Below are 11083 nucleotides of genomic sequence, written 5' to 3'. Positions count from 1 at the left end.
CTTGCCGGTAACGAGATTGAACTAGGTATTGGATACCGACGATCGAATCTCGGGCAAGTAACATACCGATGACAAAGGGAACAACGTATGTTGTTATGCGGTCTGACCGATAAAGATCTTCGTAGAATATGTAGGAGCCAATATGGGCATCCAGGTCCCGCTATTGGTTATTGACCGGAGACGTGTCTCGGTCATGTCTACATTGTTCTCGAACCCGTAGGGTCCGCACGCTTAAGGTTACGATGACAGTTACATTATGAGTTTATGCATTTTGATGAACCGAAGGTTGTTTGGAGTCCCGGATGTGATCACGGACATGACGAGGAGTCTCCAAATGGTCGAGACGTAAAGATTGATATATTGGAAGCCTATGTTTGGACATCGGAAGTGTTCCGGGTGAAATCGGGATTTTACCGGGTTACCGGGAGGTTACCGGAACCCCCCGGGAGCCATATGGGCCTTCATGGGCCTTAGTGGAAAGGAGAAAGGGGCAGCCCAATGTGGCTGCGCCACTTCCCGCTCCCCTAGTCCTATTAGGACTAGGAGAAGGTGGCCGGCCCCCTTCTCTCTCTTTCCCCCCTTGGGGAATCCTAATTGGAATAGGATTGGAAGGGGAGTCCTACTCCCGGAAGGAGTAGGACTCCTCCTGCGCCTCTCTCCCTGGCCGGCGCCCCTTTCCCCCCTTGGCTCCTTTATATACTGAGGTAGAGGCACCCTAGAACACACAAGTTGATCCACGTGATCTATTCCTTAGCCGTGTGCGGTGCCCCCTGCCACCATATACCTCGATAATACTGTAGCGGAGTTTAGGCGAAGTCCTGCTGCTGTAGTTCACCAAGATCGTCACCACGCCGTCGTGCTGACAGGAACTCTTCCCCGACACTTTGCTGGATCGGAGTCCGGGGATCTTCATCGAGCTGAACGTGTGCTCGAACTCGGAGGTGCCGTAGTTTCGGTGCTTGATCGGTTGGATCGTGAAGACATACGACTACTTCCTCTACGTCGTGTCATCGCTTCCGCAGTCGGTCTGCGTTGGGTACGTAGACAGCACTCTCCCCCTCGTTGCTATGCATCACATGATCTTGCGTGTGCGTAGGAAAATTTTTGAAATTACTACGAAACCCAACACCTTCTACCATCAGAACCTGGTTCTGCATGCTGATGGGCTAGATAGAGCTAACCGAGCTCTTCGCCACGAGTTGTACACCACCCGTCAGCACCTGTACCGTGCTCTGACGCTGTTGCACCCCTCTATCCGATCTGGTGATTTGTCGCGTTCTGCGGTCTACCCTGCCAGGACCGTGATGCCCTAGGGCGTCGGCTGGCCAGATGTGGGAGGCTACTCTCCTGCACTTGGTCCTCTCCTACCACCTGCGCATCGGGTTCCGCACCAGAGTATCCGCGGACCCCAGGCTGCTCACGTGGAGGTCTTCCCTTCGCGTCACTACCAGCTGTCAGGCTACACCTACCTCCACAGTTCCACCTGGGACTGATGAAGGCTTGCTTATTAATGATAGATGCATTTGTCGCGAGCCTACGTGCCGCCTATGATGTATTAGTCTATGTACTGAACTCTGTGTACCGAACTCTATGCATGATCTCTTTTGTAAGATATATCGTCTACTATGTAGTATCTATCGTGCTGCTTTCATTGTGCATGTTTCATCATGAATGATTCTTGTCCTTGCAAAATTTCTCGATGCTGAACTACCCCTGTTATATATTAGCAGGATGGTTAGACCAGGTGGTCGTGGACATGGTGGCAACCGCCCACCACCGCCTGAGTACATGGCTGGTATGATCCAACAGCTTGAGATGAATCGCCAGTTCATGGAGAATATGATGGCTCAGTTTCCTCGCCCCAATATGAACCAGCAGCCAACCCCAGTAACTCTGCAGGATTTCATGCGCCTGAACCCAACTGTGTATCATAGCTCAACTCAGCCTCTGGATGCTGATGACTGGCGCCGTGACATCACCTATGAGATGGAGTCTGCTAATGTAGCACCTGCCAGCTATGTCACCTTTGCTTCCTTCTTCCTGAAGGGACCCGCAGCTCAATGGTGGGACAGCCACAGGCGTACTCTGCCAGTTGGAACAATCATCACCTGGCCAGACTTCCAAGCTGCCTTCCGTGCTCGCTTCATTCCTCAGGGAGTCATGGACCGTAAGAAGCGTGAGTTTCACAACCTCACCCAAGACAACAAGACTGTTGAAGCTTATCAGCAGGAGTTTCTTGACTTGTCCCGCTATGCTGAAGAAGACATTGCAACTGATGCACGTAGACAGGAGAAGTTCTGTGATGGCCTTCAAGCTGACATCAAGCTCGCACTTCTAGTGCATGACTTTGCTGATTTTGCCACTCTGGTGAACAAGGCCATCAATGTCGAAACTGGTCTGCAGGAATACCAGAGCTCTCACAGGCGCAACCGTGACACGGGCTCATCTTCGGGCCCGTCCTCGCAGAAGCGCAAGATATGGATTCCCAATAGCTTGTACCAGCCGGATGCACCTACCCAAGGCAGACCTATGCTGCACCTCGTTTGCCTGCTCCTCCGACTAGGAAGCCAAGACTCCCAGCTCCACCACCACAAGCTCCTGTTCCCACTCCCAATAATGGGTTGTGCTTCAGGTGTGGACAACCAAGGAACCGTGCTAGGGAATGCAACCAGAACCAGAATCAACTGGCCCTTCCAGCAACTGGCCGTGGAAGCAACCAGCCCCGCAGCAACAATGCCAAGTCTCATGATCGTGTTCATGCCAACCACGTTGATCTGAGCGAAGCTCAAGACCAGCCTGCTACTGTGATGGGTACCCTCCTCGTAAATTTAGTACCAGCATCCGTTTTATTTGATACAGGTGCATCGCATTCATTCATGTCATAAGGTTTTGCATGCTTGCACGACATTAAATGTGAGGACATGAATGCTTCACTATTAGTACACACCCCTGCGGGCCAATGTCGAACCTCCATGGTTTGCAACGACGTCCCTGTAGAAATCGAAGGACTAGAGTTCCTTTTCTCTCCCATCGTACTAAAGTCCTGTAGCATTGATCTCATTCTGGGAATGAATTGGTTAAAAGCGCATACTGCTTCTATAGTTTGCGCCACTAAGACCGTCCATCTGCTACACCCTTCAGACGAAATAGTTACTTACCAAGCTCATCTGGTGCAAAACGCCGAGGCACGGCTTTATGCCTTGAATGCGTTGAACGCTGCACCACTTGAGGGCATTGAAAACATTCCCGTCGTTCGTGAGTTCCAAGATGTCTTCCCAGAAGAACTTCCAGGGATTCCCCCTGCTAGAGCTGTCGAATTCATCATCGACTTGAAACCCGGCACTACCCCTATAGCTAAACGACCCTACAAGATGCCGCCGCATGAACTCATTGAGCTTAAGGAGGAAATCGACAAATCTCTTGTCAAAGGTTTCATTCGCCCAAGTTGCTCTCCTTGGGGAGCACCTTCTCTCTTTGTTAAGAAGAAGGATGGGACAAACCGATTAGTCCAAGACTACCGTCCTATAAACCAAGCTACCATTCAGAATAAATATCCTCTTCCCCGGATCAATGATCTTTATGATCAACTGGCTGGCTCATCAGTGTTCTCCAAACTCGACTTGAGGTTGGGTTACCACCAGATCCGTGTTCGTGAGGAGGACATCCCAAAAACCGACTTCGTGACTCGGTATGGATCATACGAGTACACCGTCATGTCATTCGGCTTAACGAATGCTCCCGCCACCTTCTCTCGTCTGATGAACTATATATTCATGGATTACCTCGACAAGTTTGTCGTGGTTTATCTAGACGATATCCTTGTATTTTCCAAGAACGAAGAAGAACATGCTGCACATCTTCGTCTTGTGCTGGAAAAACTTCGAGAGCATCAACTGTATGCTAAGTATTCCAAGTGTGAATTCTGGCTCCCCGAAGTAACCTATCTTGGGCATGTCATCTCCAAGAATGGTATTGCCGTCAACCCTGAACGAGTTCAGGCTATTCTCGATTGGACTCCTCCGAAGAATGTGAAGCAAGTCCAAAGTTTTCTCGGCCTCGCCAGCTATTGCCGTCGATTCGTCGAGAACTTCTCCAAGATTGCCAGGCCTCTGACTAATCTGTTGCATAAGGGTGTCAAGTTCGAATGGACAGACAAGTGTCAGGAAAGTTTCCAGGCGCTCAAAGACAAGTTGACTTCTGCCCCCGTGCTTGCTCCACCTGATACTAAGAAGGACTTTGTCATTTACTGTGACGCTTCCCGTCAAGGATTAGGTTGTGTCCTAATGTAAGAGCGCAGAGTGATTGCTTATGCCTCTCGTCAACTGCGCCCTCACGAAGAAAACTACCCAGTTCACGACCTCGAGCTTGCTGCTGTCATTCATTCACTGAAGCAGTGGCGACACTACCTTCTCGGTAATCGTTGCGAGATCTTCACCGATCACCAAAGTCTGAAGTATTTGTTTACTCAGCCAGATCTGAACCTTCGTCAGCAAAGATGGATGGAGACTGTTGCAGACTTTGACGTGGGTATATCATATACCCCCGGCAAGGCTAATGTAATGGCTGATGCCTTGAGCCGCAAGTCTTACTGCAACCACCTCCAGGTTCACAAAGTTCAGCCCTCGCTTGTCGAAGAATTTAGAAAGCTGAACCTCCATATTGTTCCTCCTGGAGCACTCGCTCCCCCTCCCCCGAAATTCCGCAAGATGAATCTTCTTGTTATTACTAAGGGTTCTCTAAATACCCTGACTGTCGTACCAGATCTCGTAGCTGGTATAAAGACTATACAAGGTTATGACTCTGAAGTCCATAAGATTAAACGCCATCTAGCAGAAGGAAAGCCCTCATTCTTCACTATCGCCGATGATGGCGCCTTGTATTTCAAGGGCCGCCTAGTGGTACCATGTTCGAAGAAAAACCTGCATAAGACTAAAAGGGTTATGCAAGAAGCCCATGATACGCCTCTGTCCATACATCCTGGTAGTACAAAGATGTACCAGGATATTCGTCAAAGATTCTGGTGGTCTAATATGAAGCAGGACATTGCTCGTTATGTTGCTGAGTGTGACGTATGTCGCCGTATCAAAGCAGAGCATCAGAGGCCTGCTGGAACTCTGCAACCTATCTCTATTCCTGAATGGAAATGGGACCATGTTGAGATGGACTTCGTCACTGGATTTCCCAAATCGCAGAAAGGTAATGATGCTATTCTTGTCGTCATTGACCGGCTTTCTAAAGTTGCACATTTTCTGGCGGTCAAAGAGACAATCACTGCTAGTCAGCTTGCTACTCTCTACATGGCCAGAATTGTTTCACTTCACGGTATTCCACTGGTTATCAGTTCAGACCGTGGCAGCTTATTCACTTCAAGATTCTGGCAAGTTTCCAAGAAGCTATGGGGACTCATCTGTCGTTCAGTACTGCGTTTCATCCTCAGTCGCAAGGACAGGTTGAGTGCGTCAACCAAGTTCTCGAAGACATGCTTCGAGCTTGTGTAATATCATTTGGCAAGAAATGGGAGGAATCTCTTCCATATGACGAGTTCTCTTATAATAATATCTATCAAGCTAGTCTGAAGGTGTCCCCCTTTGAAGTGCTATATGGACGAAAGTGTCGATCCCCCCTAAACTGGTCAGAAACGGGGGAACGTCCACTCTTTGGTCCGGATATTATCCAACAGGCTGAAGAGCAAGTTCGCATTATTCGCGAGAATCTCAAGACTGCTCAGTCATGTCAGAAAAGTCAGTATGACCGTCATCACCAAGACATGGTCTATCAACCTGGCGAAAAGGCTTATCTTCGAGTTACACCAATGAAGGGTGCACACCGCTTCGGGATCAAAGGAAAGCTAGCTCCCCGCTATATTGGTCCTTTCACTATTCTCGAAAGGCGTGGAAAAGTGGCATATCAACTGGAGCTTCCGTCAAACCTTTCTCAGGTTCACGATGTGTTCCACGTGTCGCAACTTCGACGCTGCTTCAAGGACCCAATCCGAGCAGTGGACCATGAAGTGCTCGAATTGCAATAGGACCTCTCCTATAAAGAGCATCCGGTCCGCATTCTCGACCAAGCTGAACGCCGCACCCGTCAGAAGGTGATCAAGTTCCTCAAGGTCCAGTGGTCGAATCACTCTGAAGATGAAGCCACCTGGGAACGCGAGGATCGTCTTCGCGATGAATACCCTGCACTCTTTCCTTCTACCTCCTAAATCTCAGGACGAGATTTCTTGTAGTGGAGGAGATTTGTAACGCCCGGATAATCATGCTACAGTAATCTCACGTTAAGGGTGACACGTCACCTCTGTCACTGTAATTAATCTCGGGTTAATTCAAAACCGTTTCAAATTTAAATCCTAAATAAGTCAAACGACAAAAGTTTTCAAATATTAAAATAAAATGTTCGGGCTATGTCTATTATTGCATCGGTAATTATGGTGAAGTAAACACATTTTATAAAATGCCTAAATACTTTTAAAATGAATTAAACAGGAAAGAAATAATAAAAAGAAAATACAAAAGGAGAAAACAAAAAAAAGAAAAAAGAAAAAAAAAAAAGAAACAAAAGAAGAAAAAAAAAAAAAAAGAAAAAAAAAAACAAATGAAAAGAAGAGAAACACACAATCCCTGGGCAGAAGTAGAGACAACAGCCAACCACGACGCCCAACTGGGCCAGAGAGACGCCCCAGCGCCTAAAACTCGTGCAGCTTCCCGAGGCCGAAGATACGCCCAGAGCCGTGCCCAGCCCCGGGGCCGGGCTATAACCCCCCCCCACTACAGACAAACCCCATAACCACACTCCCAGAAACCCTCCCCCACCACCCCCCCCCCCCCGCCCCCCGCAGAAATATCTCCCTTCCCCCCCATCTCTCCCGATTGGATCGGGAGGAGATGGCCGCACGACGCCGCCGGACCTCCCTCACCGGACGCCGCCACCTCGCCGTCCTCCTCCACTCCGTCGCTCGTCCCCGTCGCCCCCCCCCCAACCTTCCCCGAGCCCACTGCCCCGTTCCCTGCTCCGCGATGTGAGCTTCCCCTCCCCTGCACGTTCCTCCCCCCCGCGCGCACACGCGCTCGCCGCATGCGCCTGCGCTCACCATGCGCCCACGCCTCCCCGCGCCCCTCCTCTCTCTACGTTCGCCGGCCGCGCTGCTCGGCTGCGCCCGCGTGCTGGAGCTCACGCTCCGGGCCGCCCGCCACTCACGCATGCACGCGCAAGCGCGCGCTCGTCGCCCGCCCCGCACGGCTCCGCCCGCGAACGCCGCACGGCCGCGCGCCCGCGCCCTGGTGCTGCTTTCCCCCGCCTCCCTGCCGCCGTAGTGACCGCGCCCGTCCGCGCCTTGCCTGCCTCGCGTCCCGCAACGCCGCTGTTCCGCTTCGCCCGCAGCCCCCCCGTGCGCTGCTCCCGCCTTCCCCACAGACGGCCGCCGTGCCCGCACCTCGCCGAGACCACGAGCGCGTCGTCCCTGGCCTCGCCCCGTCCACCGCAGCTCGCCCCCCCCTCTCACTGGCTGCCGGCGCCCATGCCGCGGGCCGCGTCCGAGGCCAGCCCCGTTCGGCCTCGGGCACGGGCACCACGCCCGCACCCAGCGCCCGACCCGCAAGGCCTCTGTACCACAGACAACGAGGACCACCCCCTATGAACGAAAACAAAAAAAAAATAATAATACTAATTAAATTAATTTTAAAAAAATGAATTAATAAATAATAACTAAAATTAATTAAAATGATAATTAATTAATTGATTAAAGGATTAATTAAATTAATTAATCTTGATTAGATTAACCTAATTACTAGTTAACTTAATTAACCCCCTGATTAGACTAATCAATCAATGACATGAGGGTCCCACACATAGTTGACCCAGTCAACTGCTCAGTTGACTGCTGACGTCAGCATGATGTCATGCTGACGTCATCTTTTACTATTTTGGATAATGTTGAGTTAAAATATTTAAATTAGTCCTAAAAATGATTTAAATCTTTTAAAAATTAATATAAAATAAACCGTAGCTCAGATGAAAATACTTTCTACATGAAAGTTGCTCAGAACGACGAGACGAATCCGGATTCGAAAATACTTTGTACATGAAAGTTGCTCACAACGACGAGACGAATCCGGAACCTCAGTTTCATCTGTCCGAAAACGCGAAACATCGGGAATACTTTTCCGGATGTTTTCCTCCCTTCCCCGGTATCACCTCTTACCGCGTTAGGGCACCCCTAGCACCGATACTTGTCATGTCATACATCGCTATGCATCTGTTTGCTTAAATATTTATTGTTTCTTCCCCCTGTTCTCTCGCTAGATACCGAGACCGACGCCGCTGCTACCCAGTACGAGTACGGAGTTGACGACCCCTCTCTCTTGCCAGAGCAACCAGGCAAGCCCCCCCCTTTGATCACCAGATATCGCCTACTCTTCTCTATACTGCTTGCATTAGAGTAGTGTAGCATGTTACTGCTTTCCGTTAATCCTAATTCTGATGCATAGCATGTCCTTGCTACTACTGTTGTTACCTTTACCTACTATCCTATTGCTTAGTATAGGATGCTAGTGTTCCATCAGTGGCCCTACACTCTTGTCCGTCTACCATGCTATACTACTGGGCCGTGATCACTTCGGGAGGTGATCACGGGCATATACTATACACTTTATACTATTACATTACTTGTGATGCTGTTCGGAGATGGGGGCTGAAGGGGCAGGTGGCTCCATCCCGGTAGAGGTGGGCCTGGGTTCCCGACGGCCCCCGACTGTTACTTTGAGGCGGAGCGACAGGGCAGGTTGAGATCACCTAGGAGAGAGGTGGGCCTGGCCCTGGTCGGCATTCGTGGTTATTTCAGAATAACACATTTAACGAGATCTTGGAATTTGATCTGAGTCTGGCTACTGGCCTATACGCACTAACCATCTACGCGGGGACAGTTATGGGCACTCTACGTCGTGGTATCAGCCGAAGCCTTCGTGACGTCAGCAAGGATTGGACTGGAACGCCTACTAGGCTAGGTCTGCTTCCGGCCACCCACGCAACGTGCAGGTGTGCTAAGGGCGATGGGCCCAGACCCCTGGGCGCTTAGGTTTAGACCGGCGTGCTGACCTCTCTGTTGGTCTAGGTGGGGCTGCGACGTGTTGATCTTCCGAGGCCGGGCATGACCCAGAAAAGTGTGTCCGGCCAAATGGGATCGAGCGTGTTGGGTTATGTGGTGCACCCCTGCAGGGAAGTTAATCTATTCGAATAGCCGTGATCTTCGGTAACAGGACGACTTGGAGTTGTACCTTGACCTTATGACAACTAGAACCGGATACTTAATAAAACACACCCTTCCAAGTGCCAGATACAACCGGTGATCGCTCTCTCATAGGGCGACGAGGGAAGGATCATCGGTTAGGATTATGCTACGTGATGATACCTGGAGGACTTCAGTCTACTCTCTTCTACATGCTGCAAGACAGAGGCTGCCAGAAGCGTAGTCTTCGAAAGGACTAGCTATCCCCCTCTTATTCCGGCATTCTGTAGTTCAGTCCACATATGATAGCCTTATTCCAGTTGATACCAATGCATACATATGTAGTGTAGCTCCTTGCTTGCGAGTACTTTGGATGAGTACTCACGGTTGCTTTCTCCCACTTTTCCCCCTATCCCTCCTACCTGGTTGTCGCAACCAGATGTTGGAGCCCAGGAGCCAGACGCCACCTTCGACAATGACTCCTACTACACCGGAGGTGCCTACTACTACGTGCTGCCCGCTGACGATGACCAGGAGTAGTTAGGAGGATCCCAGGCAGGAGGCCTGCGCCTCTTTCGATCTGTATCCCAGTTTGTGCTAGCCTTCTTAAGGCAAACTTGTTTAACTTATGTCTGTACTCAGATATTGTTGCTTCCGCTGACTCGTCTATGATCGAGCTCTTGTATTTGAGCCCTCGAGGCCCCTGGCTTGTAATATGATGCTTGTATGACTTATTTTATTTGTAGAGTTGTGTTGTGATATCTTCCCGTGAGTCCCTGATCTTGATCGTACACGTTTGCGTGTATGATTAGTGTACGATTGAATCGGGGGCGTCACAAGTTGGTATCAGAGCCGACTGCCTATAGGAATCCCCTTTCCACACTCCTTGGCCGAAGTTGAGTCTAGACATTACAAAAACTTTTACTAACATGGATGTGTGCCTTACGGGCCCACATCGCCATCTGGGTGGTATTAGGCTCTTTTACTCCTCGATCCTTACTCTAGGACACTGAACTCTCTCCTACTCGGGTTAAACGATTTTACTAAGTCTAACACTAGGATCCCGTGACCACGTTCACCCCAAAGTTGGATAAGCCCTAGTTATTCTTTAGAGTGGTATTTGAACCTTATCCACATTGTCATTTGACTCCTGTGAAAACATCTTTGTTTTCAGATGGAACCCACGAGGCAGGTCGTGCGCCACACGACGGCCATTGGTGCCTCAGGATCACCTGCTGTGTTGATTGAGATGATGACCTATCTGGGTTATCGCTGGCACCCTGAATACACCGTCTATGAGGAGTACCAGGACTTCAACCAGGAGCAGTACCGTGCCATCGTCCACCTCTACTCCCGAGAGTATGACTCCACTACTGTGCTGCACACTGCTCATGGTGTTGGAGTGACTATCGATATGGCGGTCCACGATGCTGCTTATGTTGCTCTGACACGTCTTCACGGAGAGTATCAGGAGTTGGACACCTCCCCCTTCAGGCACATTGCTATCGCATCTGATGTTGGTGCGGAGGGATACTACACTGCTGCCTACTCCACCGTCACCCGAGAGCCCTTCTGAAGGAAATATGCCCTAGAGGCAATAATAAAGTTATTATTTATTTCCTTATTTCATGATAAATGTTTATTATTCATGCTAGAATTGTATTAACCGGAAACATAATACATGTGTGAATACATAGACAAACAGAGTGTCACTAGTATGCCTCTACTTGACTAGCTCGTTAATCAAAGATGGTTATGTTTCCTAACCATAGACAAAGAGTTGTTATTTGATTAACGAGGTCACATCATTAGTTGAATGATCTGATTGACATGACCCATTCCATTAGCTTAGCACCC

This window comes from Triticum urartu, chromosome 7, assembly GCF_003073215.2.
Source record: "Triticum urartu cultivar G1812 chromosome 7, Tu2.1, whole genome shotgun sequence".
In the NCBI taxonomy this organism is placed as follows: Eukaryota; Viridiplantae; Streptophyta; class Magnoliopsida; order Poales; family Poaceae; genus Triticum; species Triticum urartu.
This window is presented reverse-complemented; position numbering follows the sequence as displayed.